General features: G+C 37.8%; 1 long non-coding RNA gene across 1 annotated transcript in view; it reads right to left on the bottom strand.

The window, feature by feature from the left end:
• The window catches only part of LOC145722876 (uncharacterized), a 182,604-nt gene extending 171,330 nt beyond the window's left edge, over window positions 1-11,274 (bottom strand). The window contains exon 1 of the long non-coding RNA XR_014147453.1: window positions 11,099-11,274. This is a non-coding gene — a long non-coding RNA (uncharacterized LOC145722876). The remainder of the gene's footprint in view (window positions 1-11,098) is intronic.
• Between the last annotated feature and the right edge of the window lie 2,281 nt (window positions 11,275-13,555).

Below are 13,555 nucleotides of genomic sequence, written 5' to 3'. Positions count from 1 at the left end.
TGTTAAAAAAAGATGTTAGTAGGAAGGGAAGAATGAAGGGGGGGAGATTAGAGGACAAGATGAACCATGAGAGACTACGGACTCTGAGAAACAAACTGAGGGTTCTGGAGAGGAGGAGGGTGGGGGGATGGGTTAGCCTAATGATGGGTATTAAGGAGGGCACGTTCTGCATGGAGCACTGGGTGTTCTACACAAACAATGAATCATGGAACACTACATCAAAAACTAATGATGTAATGTATGGTGATTAACATAACAATAAAAAATACAAAATTTTAAAAAATGATATACAAATGGCACATAAGCACATAAATAGGTACTCAATATCATTAGTCATTCAGGAAACACAAATACTACAACAGATCCACTAAACTGGCTAGAATTAAAAAGAGGAACTCTACCAAGTATTGGAGAAGATATGGATTATCTGACCTTTCATACATTGCTCCAATATATAGATAAAACAAAAATTGCTATAGCCACTTTGCAAAAAAGTTTGGCCACTTTCTATAATGCTAATAGTGCATTTACCATACTACCCAGAAATCCCACACCTACATATTTACTTGAGAGAAATGAAAATACATGTCATGAAAAGACTTAAATCTGAAGGTTCATAGCATTTTTATTCATAATAGCCCCAAACTGAAAACAAATCCAAGGTGTCTCAAGTGGTGAATGAACACACAAATGGCAGAGCCATATAAGGGAATACTACTCAGTCATGAAAAGAAAGGCACTACATATACTCAAAGTATAGGTGATTCTCAAATGAATTTTATAAGTGAAAGAAGCCAGACATGGAGAACTACATACTATATGACGAGGATACACCTATAGTAATGAAAAGATCAGTAGTTGCCAGAGGCCAGGCAAAGGAACAGAAAAACTAGATGCAAAGGGTCACAGTGGAGTTTTTAGGGCTGATAAAAATATTTCATATTTTGCTTGTGGTGACACTTACTTAGCTGTAGACATCTGTCAAAATTATACATTAAAATGGATGAATTTTAATGTAAAATTACACATCAGTAAAGATTATCTTTCAAAAAGATGAGAAGTAATATATAAAAAGAAACCATCATCATTTATTAGAAATTCTGTAGTAAAAGAAATTGCTCTTGCTTCCTATCATTCAGTGTCCTGATGTGTGTTTCATCTTCTACTGAGCAGGGAAAAATCAAGCTATTTAAAACTGAAGTTAACTATGTGGAAAGATCATCAAATGATATAAATAAATTTATATTCAAATTGGAGGAATTTATAACTGGTAGGTTTTTAAGATACATTTTAGAGAGCAAAGAGTACACATGGATCCTTATCTTCATTGTGATCTATTAAGTAGTTTGATGTATCTACACAAAGTCAATATTCACTACTTTTCAGTACTTCATTTGAATGATTGCTCCATTTACAGCATTCTAATTTTTACAATAAGTCTTTGCTTCTTACATACAATTATAATAAAAGAGCATTGGGATAATATCATGTTTACCCTTTTGCAGTTTCACTTCTAGACTATTTTGTCAAAATTTGAAAAACAAATTCATTGATGGGAATAGATTTTCCCTACTTGGCTTTCAAATTCATTGTAATCAATCCTGTAACATTAAGCACATTTCCTCATCAATATGAAAATTAAACTTCAGGGACTGACCTTATAAATAGATCAGAGAAAGCAGAAGGACATTGAGAATAAGCTAACGGCATTTCCAGATAATCAAGCCCAATAAAAATGTTGTGTTTAAATGTGCAATGTGCAGAATAAATCAAATTCAAAGGTACCTTCTAAGACTTTAAATAGCCTCTGTGAATGAGAAAAGAGCAACCTGGTAAATCTTGATCACCTTAAACTGATAACATTTTGAGTGTGCTCTGCTGAAGGTGTAAGTTTGAACACACATGCACTCATACACACCATGAGTTCATTATCAAACCAATTAGAATAATACCAAATTAAACAAAATAAAACCAGTTTCCTCATATCGGGACTTCTCAGGACATTTGCTATGCTAACCTGCATTGGGCTTTCCATGGGAGAAAGGTACATGCCCCCAAATTATTTGGCAATGAGTTATTCATATTAAGGAAGAGCTCCTGGAATCTTTGTTTGAAAAACAAACTTTGGGAAAGCTGTCTTATTTATTTTTCCCAGAGAAATCTTTTCTTAAATATGTGAGCACAGTTCTCTAACCCACATCTCACTTAATCTTTTAATAGGTATGTTGTTTCATTTGTTCTGTTTAATAAATGTCAGAAATAGTTTGTTGCTTGTTTTTCAGTAATCTCTTGGACAGTGTTTATTTGTATAGATGTGTATATTTCTACAATTTGTTTTCAATAAGTAATTATAAAGTGTATGTATATAATTTAGATAATTATAAATGGCTCTAACTTATTTTCTAAACTTAGGCAAAGCTAGTCTAGTTTATATCAGACAGGAACACTTATCTGCAAAGGGACCCCTTTTAAACAAGAAGTGGTTGTTAGAAACAGTTCTCCAAGGGCCTCTTACATTTTTGCATGCCTTATGACCAGATGCACTGGCAGCTTTTTTTCCAGCACTGTCTTTTGAATGACACTTGTAAACAGCTTTGGAAGACATAGTGTCCCTCTGGAGCACAGAGCTCCAGACAAAGTTTGGGCAGGTTTGCTAGAAGTCCCCTTAAAGCCTCCTTAAAAGACGAGTTCCTGATCTACCTTTAGAAGTTCAGGGCTGCTCAGCCATGAGACAAAGCCACTCCTCCACATCACACCCATGGGTCTCAGGGTGCAAAGGAAATATTGTAAACATGAAGTTCATGCTTCCTGCTGTGCCATGAGTAATAACATCCTTTGTCTCTGACCCAGGAGTCTCATATCTTCTGCAAGCATCCATAAAACCGTAACAGGCTGACTTATTAGCTTGCAAATAGGATAAGATCTCAGACTTTTCATAGTTCTTGGCAGCTGTAACATTTACATTGAGGTGACATCTTCAGATAAATATCTTCCCATGTAATAGCAGAAAAGGTTTGAAGATGTCAGTGGAGGATTGAATGACACAAATGGAGAAGGAATGTGGAGGCTTAGTCTTTTTGAAGGGACCAAATTCATAGCATTGGTTTCCAGGGACTGTCAATGTAAGACACAATGACAAAGTCAGAAAGAATATGATAGAGGCAGAATTTCAGAACATAGAGATTTTGTTTTCATAGTCCAGCTGCACATTCTACATAGTTTATGGGTGTTACAAACAGAAAGGGTTGGCAGGGAACCAAAATCTGAGAGAGTCTGGACAAGTATATTTTATAGATCTGCAAAAAAAAAGAAAACGCTTTTATATATATAAAATAGTTCTACATGTAAACTATAGGGCATCTTTATTTTGGCTGTCCTGGCATGATCAGAATATATACTGCGTGCTTGCAATTCTAGAATGGAAGAAAAGATTAGAAAGGTACAAACTGCAAGGACAAACTACGAAGCACAGTATTCCAGAAAAATAAATGCTCTGGAATTAGAAAGATAAGTTGCACTATCTACACTCATGATTAGCACCTAACAGGGTATTCTTGTATCATTTTGTTCATTTCATTCTTTCAGGACAAAAAAAAAGATACCAGGGTTTTGGATCATGAAACTCTCTGTCTTGAATTCAAGACTATGATAGGCAGGACAATAGCCCCCATAAACTATCAAAGCCTTAATCCTCAGAACCTGTAAATAAGCTTTAACTCATGGCAAAAGAGACCTTGCAGATATAATCAAGGTTTCAAACTTTTAAATGGGGAGGATTATTTGGGTGGGCCTATCTAATTGCACCAGCCCTAAAAGCAGAGAACTTTTTTTAGTTGGAGGCAGGAAAGATTCAGCAGAGGGGAAGTCAAGGAGATCTGAAGCATGAAAGGGACTCCTCCATTGTTGCTGGAAGGGTACCATATGGAATGCACGAGAAGCAATGTGGGCAGCCTCTAGGAGCAAAGACTGGCTAGGAGCAAAGACCTTGCTGACAGTCAGCAAGAAAATAGAGACGTCAGTCCCACAGCACATGGAACTGAAGTGAGCCATTAGTGAAATTAACTCAGATGTGGATTCATCTCCAGAGCCTCCGGAAAAGAGTACAACCCTGCCTTCATGTTGATTTCTGCTTTACAATATTCTAAACAGAGAACCCAGCTAAACTAAACTGTACTGGGACTTCTGACCTACAAAACTGTGAGATAATAAATGGGTGTTGTTTTAAGGGCTAAATCTGTGGTAATTTGTCACGGTAGAAGTAGAAACTAATACAAATACCAAACTCCCTCTACAAACGCTGATGGACAATTTGCACAAAGCTTTCATATTTGAGGATTCAAGCAGTGATGACCCGATAAGCAAACCCATGGAGATGTTGCCAGTTTTTAATTCCAGTGTCATTTATTTGCCTACAGACATTTGTATAGTAAATGAAATAACTTGATGAATAATTGAAACTTTGCTATTTGATACCTTTTCAATTATTCAATAACAAAAGAGAATAAGAGTGTCATTGCCAGAGAGTTTAAATAAATATTTCTCTCCTGAATTTATTTAGCTCTTACACTGTGGCACAATGTCAAGGCTACTACACTGGTAGTGAAGATTGGAGACTTTCTTTGAATTACTCTTTTAGGCATTGAACATGAGGTCATTGCAAGTTAGTGAAGCACATAGATTAGTATTTGCATCTTGCCCAGCAAATGACCTCATCCTTCTAAAATGATCTTGTTACTTTGAGCTAAGGATGTTAACTGTTCCTTGAGAATAAAATTCTTTGACAATCTAAATAGCAGCAGGATCAGAGTGTTGCAATCTGCGCTATGGGGAGATGATAATATAACCGATCATTAGTTAACTCACAGCAAGACTACCTTTATTAACAAACTCCAAGAATAGTACTAAAGATCTGCAAAGAGAGGAGGGGTGTCTCTGGGGTGCAGTGAGTGATTTGGAAAGATCACGTTTATTTATTTGGTAACTGAATCAACACTCCAGAGGAAGGAATGCATTGCAGGATCATTAACAAGGTCTTAACTCTTCACATGGCTTCTCCCCAGACTTTGATTTAATATTAAGGTAGAGTGGCTCATAATACAAATTACCAATTCCTTCATTCCACGTATAAATATTTCAGAAGCAGGAGAGATTCAGCCCATTTTCAGTCTTCTGCTACCAACCTACCAAACTAGAATAGAGAAAGTGCTGGTACTTCCTAGCGAGCATCCTGGCATCGCAGAACTCACTAGAGAGCATTGAACCCCTGCAATGAAATCCAGTAAAGGAATCTCAGGGAAATTTAAGGGGAAATTTTTTTATTGAATCAACGTTTATTTATAAAATTGTACGTGGACATTGGTAAAGGGCAAACTCAAAGTGGAGCTTGTATTCCTTCTTCCTCTTCTCAGGAAGATAACACCAAAACAAACTCAGGGAGATAAAAACTGTTCCTATTTGAAAAAGTCCTCCAGAAAGAGGCATTTCACAGTGTCCTATGACAACTCATATCAATATAGCATTTTCAGAATATTTATTTTCCTCTATAACTCATCTGTTGAAGATTGCTTCTTTTTGAAAAGTCACGAAATAAATATTAAGTACCCACCATGGTCTGATTCTTTCTTTTATTTTAATAACTTTATTGAACTATAATTCATACACCAAAAGTTCACCCATTTGAAGTGTTTTTGAGTGGTTTCAGTATATTCAGAGTTGTACAAACATCACCCACAGTCTGTTTAGAACACTTCATCACTCAAAAAGAAACACAATAACAGTCACTCCATCATCCTTCCCTCCCTCCAGCCCTGGCAACAATTAATCTGCTTTCTGTATCTATAGATTTGCTTAATTTGGATATTTGATAGACATATGAAAGCACACAAGATGTGGCCTTTTATAACTGTTCTTTTTCACTTAGCCTGATGTTTCAAGGTTCATCTGTGTTGTGGTATGTATCAGTACCACATTCATTTTTATATCTGAATAACATTTTATTGTATGAATGTACTACATTTTATTTACCCATTTATCAGTTGATGGACGTTTGGGTTAATTTCCTCTCTTGGTCATTATGAATAATGCAGCTGTAATTATTCAGGTACAAGTTTTTGTGTAGGTATATGTTTTCATTTCTCTTAGGTATATACGAGGAGTGGAATAATAGATCATATGGCATGGTTACCATGTTTTCTAAAGGGCTTGCATGATGTAACATTCCCACCAGCAACGTCCTATACATCTTCATCACACCTGCTATTATCTTTTTTATTATAGCCATGCTAGTCAATATGAAATGGTATCTCATCATGGTTTGAATTTACATTTTTGCAGTTAATAATTATGTTGATCATCTCTTCATGTGCTAATTAGCCCTTCATATATCTTCTTTGGAGAACTGTTTATTCAAATACTTTGCCCGTTTATTAATCGGCTTATTTGTCTTTTCCATTATTAAGCTGTAACAGTTCTTTGTATATTCTGGATACAAATATCTTATCAGATACATGATTTACCAAGTATTTTTTCCCATTCTGTGAGTTGTCTTTTCACTTTCTTGATGGTATTGTTTATCAAAAACACTATTATTTCTCTGTTAAGTTGTCTTGACATCCTTGCCAAAAATCAATTCACTACAAATATATGGGTTTATTTCTGGAGTCTTAATTCTATTCCATTGATCTATGTTTATCTTTTTGCCAGAACCACCCTGTCTTGATAATTGTACCTTTGTAGTAAGTTTCAAAATTAGGAAGTGTGAATCCTTTCATTTTTTAGTTTCTGCTATTCTCAGTCTCTTGAGATTCCACATGGGTTTTAGGATCACATTGTCAACTTCTAGAAAATAAAAAGGCAGCTAGGATTTTGATAGAGATTATGTTGAATCAGTAGATCAATTTGGAGAGTTATCACCATTTTAACAATATTAAGTCTTCTGATCCATGAATATGGGATATCTTTTTTCATTCATTTAGATCTTCTTTCATTTCTTTCAACAATGTTTTGTGGTCTTCAGTACACAACTTTTGCACTTCTATTGTTAATTGGTCTTACTTTAATTTCCCTAATCATTTTAAAGTTATTTATTATTTCATGTAATAACCTTTTAAATGATCAGCTCCATGAGATAATTGCCACCATGCTGACTAGCCAGGCAATTTGAATTGTTATATATAAAAACTCTTTAAAGACATGAATTCTCTTTTCTGTTGACTTTGAATCTCTCTCCCACAGTACCCAAAGTAAAAGGTACTCTACAGGAAGCTAATTTCTAAGTGCTGAATGAATAATTTTTACTGAAAGTTGATTTATTATAAATTGTGGGAACTGAATGACTATGAACATGGAAATTCAGATAATATGCCAAGAGATATCGGGGAAAGTCACCCCACAAGTGGTTGCTGAAGATTTAAAATATGCAGTCCCTGGGCGCCTGGGTGGCTCAGTTGGTTAAGCGACTGCCTTCGGCTCAGGTCATGATCCCAGGGTCCTGGGATCGAGTCCCACATCGGGCTCCCGGCTCAGCAGGGAGCCTGCTTCTCCCTCTGACCCTCTCCTCTCTCATGCTGTTTCTCTCTCGCTCGCTCTCTAATAAATAAATAAAATCTTTAAAAAAATAAAAATAAAATAAAATATGCAGTCCCTGACTTACAAATGACCTTTGGCTGTATAGCAAATTCTTTAGTTTATAAATCTCTTTTTCTCCTCCAGAAATATGCACATCCATGATAGTCAGGGGCTTAGGCACAAGGAAGGTCCTTCAGTCAACAACAGTGGTCACATTTTTTTCTGTAAAGGATTAGATAGCAAATATTTTAGACATTGTGGCTATCTGTTCTCTGTGACAACTACTCAGGCCATTGTAGCACAAAAGCAGCCATAGACAATAGATAAGCAAATGAGTTTGGCTGTGTTTTAATAAAACTTTGTTTATAAAAACAGGCAACAGAGCAGATTTGGGCAGCAAGCTGTAATAGTCAACCCCTGGTCTCTCATGATGCACCTGTAACACAATACTGTCCTTACAAACCTATAGAACTATATGCCATGTGCAGAGGGTGGTTTCAGAAAAAAAAAAAAAAAGTTTCATTCTTACAAAGTAGAGTATTAGAAGCACATGTCTACCAGGCATTCAGGTGATCCAGAGGAAGACAGACTCTGCCAACTCTATACCTTTGGTGATGACCAACTCCTAAGGGGGGAACAAGGCTTGTGCAACCAGAAAATGAGGAGCTACAACTGCCCAAGTCTTCTGGATTAGTTGGCTAGGGCTGTCATAACAAAGTGCCACAGACTAGGGGGCTTAAACAACAAAGATTTGTTTTCTCACAATTTTGGAAGTTCGAGATCAAAGTGTTGGCAGTGTTGGTTTCTTCTGAGGCCTCTTTGCTTGGCTTGTAGATGACTGTCTTCTCCCTGGGACTTCACATGGTTTTCCCTCTGTGCATGTCTGTATCCAAATTTTCTCTTCTTATAAGAACACTAGTCATAATAGGTTAGGGCCAATGTTAATGACTTCATTTTGACTTAATCACCTTTTTAAAGACCCTGTCTCAAAATACAGTCACATTCAGAGGTACTAGAGGTTAAGACTTTAATACATGAGTTTTGAAGCAGACACGGTTCAGCCTATAACAACCTTCTTTTAGAGGGAACCCAGAAATGCTTAAGTCTGAAGCTAGCCCTAAGTTCCCCTTTTCCTTTTGTGTCACCCGTCCCTGGACCTATACTGCCTACTTCCCTTTCAATGACCACCACCAGCTGTGTAAGATCTAGATTTCTTCCTGCTCTGCTCTACTAAAGAACCCTCCAGCTTCTCCCTGATTTCTCTAGCCTATAAAGCATGCTTGAAGCCATCTAAAGATGTATATAGGTTAAAAGTAGCAGGTAATAAACATCCTTTCCCTCTTTCAGAACTTAAATCTTGTTAGGAGAGACATAGTCATACCAGAGAGGTGATTGTATATACAATAGACCAAAGAAAGATTTGCCTATTTTACTGTTAATAGCATTAATTCACATTAACATAGAACTTTACCACCAAAGTGTGTGTGTGTGTGTGTGTGTGTGTGTGTGTGTGTATCATCGCTTTTGATCCTGTCAACCTGAAAATTAAAAGCCACAGTGAGAGACAAACAAGCATTTATTTTGGATTAAAGAATTGCAATTCAGAGAATACAGATTCAGGTCAAAACCCAAATAGGTGTCTCACTCATAGGTGAAAGCAGGGAGTTTTATGACGAAAGGGAGGAGGCAATCACATGAGTTGAAGAAAGGAAAGGAAAAAAGTTCTCTATGGGTGTTAACAAGTTAAGCTACTCAGTTATACATTGATTGACTGCTGATTTTATCTTCAAAAAGTCCCCAACTATCAGTCCTGTGATTAGAATGTCCATTCTCCTGCTGACTACTCAAGCAATTGCTTAGAACAATTGTCCCTTGGCCCACTCCAAAGATTTTGGCCCAGTTCAAACAAAGCCCTGGCAGGTTTTCTGCTGGGGCCTCTCGGACTCTACTGTAAAGTGTCTCTGCATGTCAGTTTTTCTCAGTTCCCATGGCAGCTGTGAGGAAAGTAGGACCTCCTCAATTTACAAATCAAAAATCTGAGCTTTAGAGAATTTCAGTGATTTGCCTGAGGATATACAACTAGGTTAGACAACCGGAAAGTCGAGGGCTCTGACTCAGATTTGTGGTTATTGGCTCCTGCTGTTGCTTTATATTGTAAGCTGCCACTTCCTTATTTTAAATGAAAGTGAAGGGGTGGCATTTCTGATTGCAGTAAAGGAAGTGAGGATGGAGGGTGGACTTGCCTGAGGAGGGAGGAGCAGATTCAGTCCTAGGTGAAGGGGGACAAGGTAAGGTAAGCAGGCCGCCATGTTCAGAAAGAACCAAACCCCAACCATGAGAGGGAAAAGTGTGCTTCCCCTCCCTCCACATCTGCTAGGCTGATGGTCACCAGACAAAAGTCTGAAGTCCTAGCTTAGAGGAAAAGGTGGGGGAGAAAATTTGCAGAGCTGCCTGAGCTTCTCCAAAACCATTCCCCGAGAGGAAAGATGGCAGACGACTATCCCAAGAGGTGGCTGCCCCCCTACCTACACGAAAGCAGGCTTGGAGAGCCATTTCAGACATTCCCAGCTGATGCTTCTAAATATGCAGCCTTTGTAGGCACAAGTAAGCCTGGGTCTGCCTGCAGCCTGTTTACAGAAGACATGGTCTGTCGGGGACAAAACCTAAGGAGAAATCCTCACATTCGAATAAGTTATGTTGAAAATAAATTGTACAATCCTTCCCTCCCTGTCTTCCAGAAAAGGTTTTTTATTTTCTAAAGGGCATGATGCTTAAATCGTTCCAACCAAGACTGTGCAAAGCTGTTCAAAGGGGCTTCTCTGGCTGCCCTTGGGAGATAGTGACAAAACACATTAGATTAATTTGAAAAAATGTTTCTAATTCAGATCCTACAGTTTCCTTTAGTAAATTTTGTGGTATTATTTCTCGTTATACTTCCTCTTGGCACTATATATAATCCTACCCTTCTTTTTACCCTTCAGATGGCAGTCAAGAGTTATTGCATCTCTCCAATTCATCACTTAACTAAGACATATAAAGCATATTGAGTTATTTTAGCCACCTTCTTCAGGCTTAAGTCCTTAATATGATCTCTTCATCGTCCCCAGCACCGTTCTGGCAAAAGATCTCAAATACTGGGAGGAATTTTAAAGATCACCTTAGTCGAGCCACACAATTAATATCCAAATCCCATTCCAGCTGACCAATAAAAAGAACCCCAAATGGCTATTCAGCCTGCAGGTAACTTGAAATCTTGTGAGCTAACCCTTTCTCTATTTGGACAGTAGAAATCTATTTTCTTGGGTTTTTTTTTTTTCGTTGTTGTTACTTTTGTTCTAGTGGCAAAAATTCTGTAGCTTCCAACTATTATTTTGTGCTCTCAGAGCAAAACAGAAATCTACTTTTCACACATGAAGCCAATCAAATACTGAAAATAACTTTCAAGCCCATTGAAATCCCCGACTCCAGCTACAGTCAGGTAGTAAGGGTATACATTAGGTTTAACTATGAATTAAGCAAGTTGTTTACCTACCTACTCATCAGCTTGACTGGAAAATACAAAGAAAGCATCAGAGTGCTATTTCCCAAATTTCCATTCTTCCCATGTCTTCTTTCGGTCGCTGCCCTGCTTGTTTCTCCAGAAGAGACTTGACTTTACATATTTCTCCCATTTATTATGGTAGCCTGTAAGTCCCTACTAGGTGACTGGTGAGAAATCTAACATGCGAATTTAGACTCAGAGTGATCTAACAGAAAACTTATCCTTGTCTGGTAACGTCGTTATATTTTCCGGAGGCCATAGCATTTAACATGAATAAGTACATGATGTTGCAAACATCAGATGACCTAACAGTTTGAAAGGAGTAAGACCTTGAGATCCGAAAAGCACTTTTGACCCTTTAAAAGTCAACTTTCTTTGTCTAGCCTAGGGCCCAGGGCTGGAGAATAAGAGCAGTATGTCTCGGATTCTAGAATAAACCTACAGTTCAGTGTTGGAAGAATTGTTTATGTAATTTGTTTTGAGAGATGACTCAACACTTCTGGCATAAACTGCAGATCAGCTCAGTTGAACTGCATTTGCATCTGGGAAGTAAGAAGCTTACCATAAGTGTTCTCCCATGATTACTCATATATTCAAGGAAAGAAAATTCTTTGCCCTCATTTCTAGAAATCCCTTCATTCTATGGATGGAGAGCCTGTTAGCTCAGCTGTCTATCAAGGCAGAACTCCTAAACCTTTCCTGACTGATGAGAAGCTAAAGGTCTCCCAGGAAGGAAATGCCACTGCATCCTGTGGTTACTTTTACCAGTGTGGCCTTTAAATAAGACTGTCTGTTCCCCTGCCCTTCTCACCCTGATTCCAAATCCTCTGAGACTCCCCGCCTCCTTTTGTTCTTCTAATAATGATGTTTTCACTCTCCTGGACCTGCCAAGCCAGACCTGACCTGCTTAAAGAACTCCAGTGGTCACATTTGCTTCCAGAATGAAAGCCAAAATCAAAACTGGAAATCCAGACTCTTCATGAGCCATCTGACTCCCACCTACCTTTCTGGGCTGACCTCCCACATTCCTCTCATAAACCGTCTGAGTTAGGCAAAGCTAACCATTATCCTCATCTCCACAAACATACACAGACATTTTCACACCAGCTCTTGGTGTCCTTTCAGCCTGGAATGCCCTTTGCTACTTGTTTCCAAACGAGTATGTTCTACCTTCCTTCAGAGTCTAACATTGATGCTTCCATAAAGAGCTCTTTGAAACTGCTCAGAATGCCTCCTTCTGAACTCTCTGGGAATTGGTTTGATCTCTTTCTTGTGGTATTTACATAGTCTAACATGCACTGTGTTATCATCTTCCTTCCTGACTCTGATAATCTCCTATACCAGAGCCTCGGACTATGTTTGATTCCAGTATCTCTCAACAGGTGCTTATCAGATGGCATCAAACTTAGGCCAGCCACTTGAGTTTATTCATCAACTCAAATTCCACCGAAAAGGAAATCAAGAAAGAAGATATATAAATGGCATATTTACATGTTCATTTTAGGCCCAAGGGCAACTTTTCAGAACACTGACCTTGGATACTTGATCCAAGGCACATCTGTGGTTATATCACTGAGGCTTTTGTGATATACATCTTTTACTATTAGAAAAAAATGAAAAAAAGCTCATAACTTGCTCTCGTCGAGTTTTGGTACCAATGAACCCTCCTGGAGGCTATTTTGCATTTCACTCACTGTTGGCAACCTTGCGGGTTTTATTCCACTGGCGCTCTTGCATTCCTCTTAACATTTCTGTGTTGTTCCCTTAAAGTCTTTGGAGTTGTTGCAGAATATCATTATGTCTTGTAATCACTGAGAAAAATGGAACAATTCAATTTCCTACCAACATAACTGGGTAATCCTCCTTTGCTGCTAATTCTGAAAAGGACCGGAAAACACAAAGAAAACATCAAAGTGTGATTTCCTGAAATAATTTTCTTCTCCCCAATGCCTTCTCAAAAGTGACAGCAGAAGCAGAAGAAACAAGGTGCAGCTTCCAGAAGCTAATGATAGTGCTGCCATCCAGGACTGCAATAATTGAGTTTTAATGTCCTGAGCTGTTGCTTGTCATAAATCCTCTATATGTAAAACTCAAGCCTCCGCTAGGCAAGATGAATGGTTAGCAGTGTATATAATATTTATTAAACCTCTTTTTATGTTGCTTGGCAATCTGTGCTACCATCAAACAAGTTGAAATAATTGACATTTAGCACATCAACCTGCTTTTGACTGAGAAGCATGACATTCATGTAGATAGTAAACATTTGGCAATTGCTGTAAATGTCTCCAAATTTAACATCATGACCTTTTCTCAGGTAAATGTTTTTGGATAAAATGTAAATAATGATTCACTGTATGTCAAATACCACAGTATGTCAAATACTGTGCAATGTCAAGTTTACTGTCTTGTTACCCTCCAGAGGTTCATAGATTGGCTGACCTGTTGCAT

This window comes from Leptonychotes weddellii, chromosome 8 (genome assembly GCF_054177405.1).
Source record: "Leptonychotes weddellii isolate Sample4059 chromosome 8, ASM5417740v2, whole genome shotgun sequence".
NCBI classification, from domain to species: domain Eukaryota; kingdom Metazoa; phylum Chordata; class Mammalia; order Carnivora; family Phocidae; genus Leptonychotes; species Leptonychotes weddellii.
This window is presented reverse-complemented; position numbering and strand designations above follow the sequence as displayed.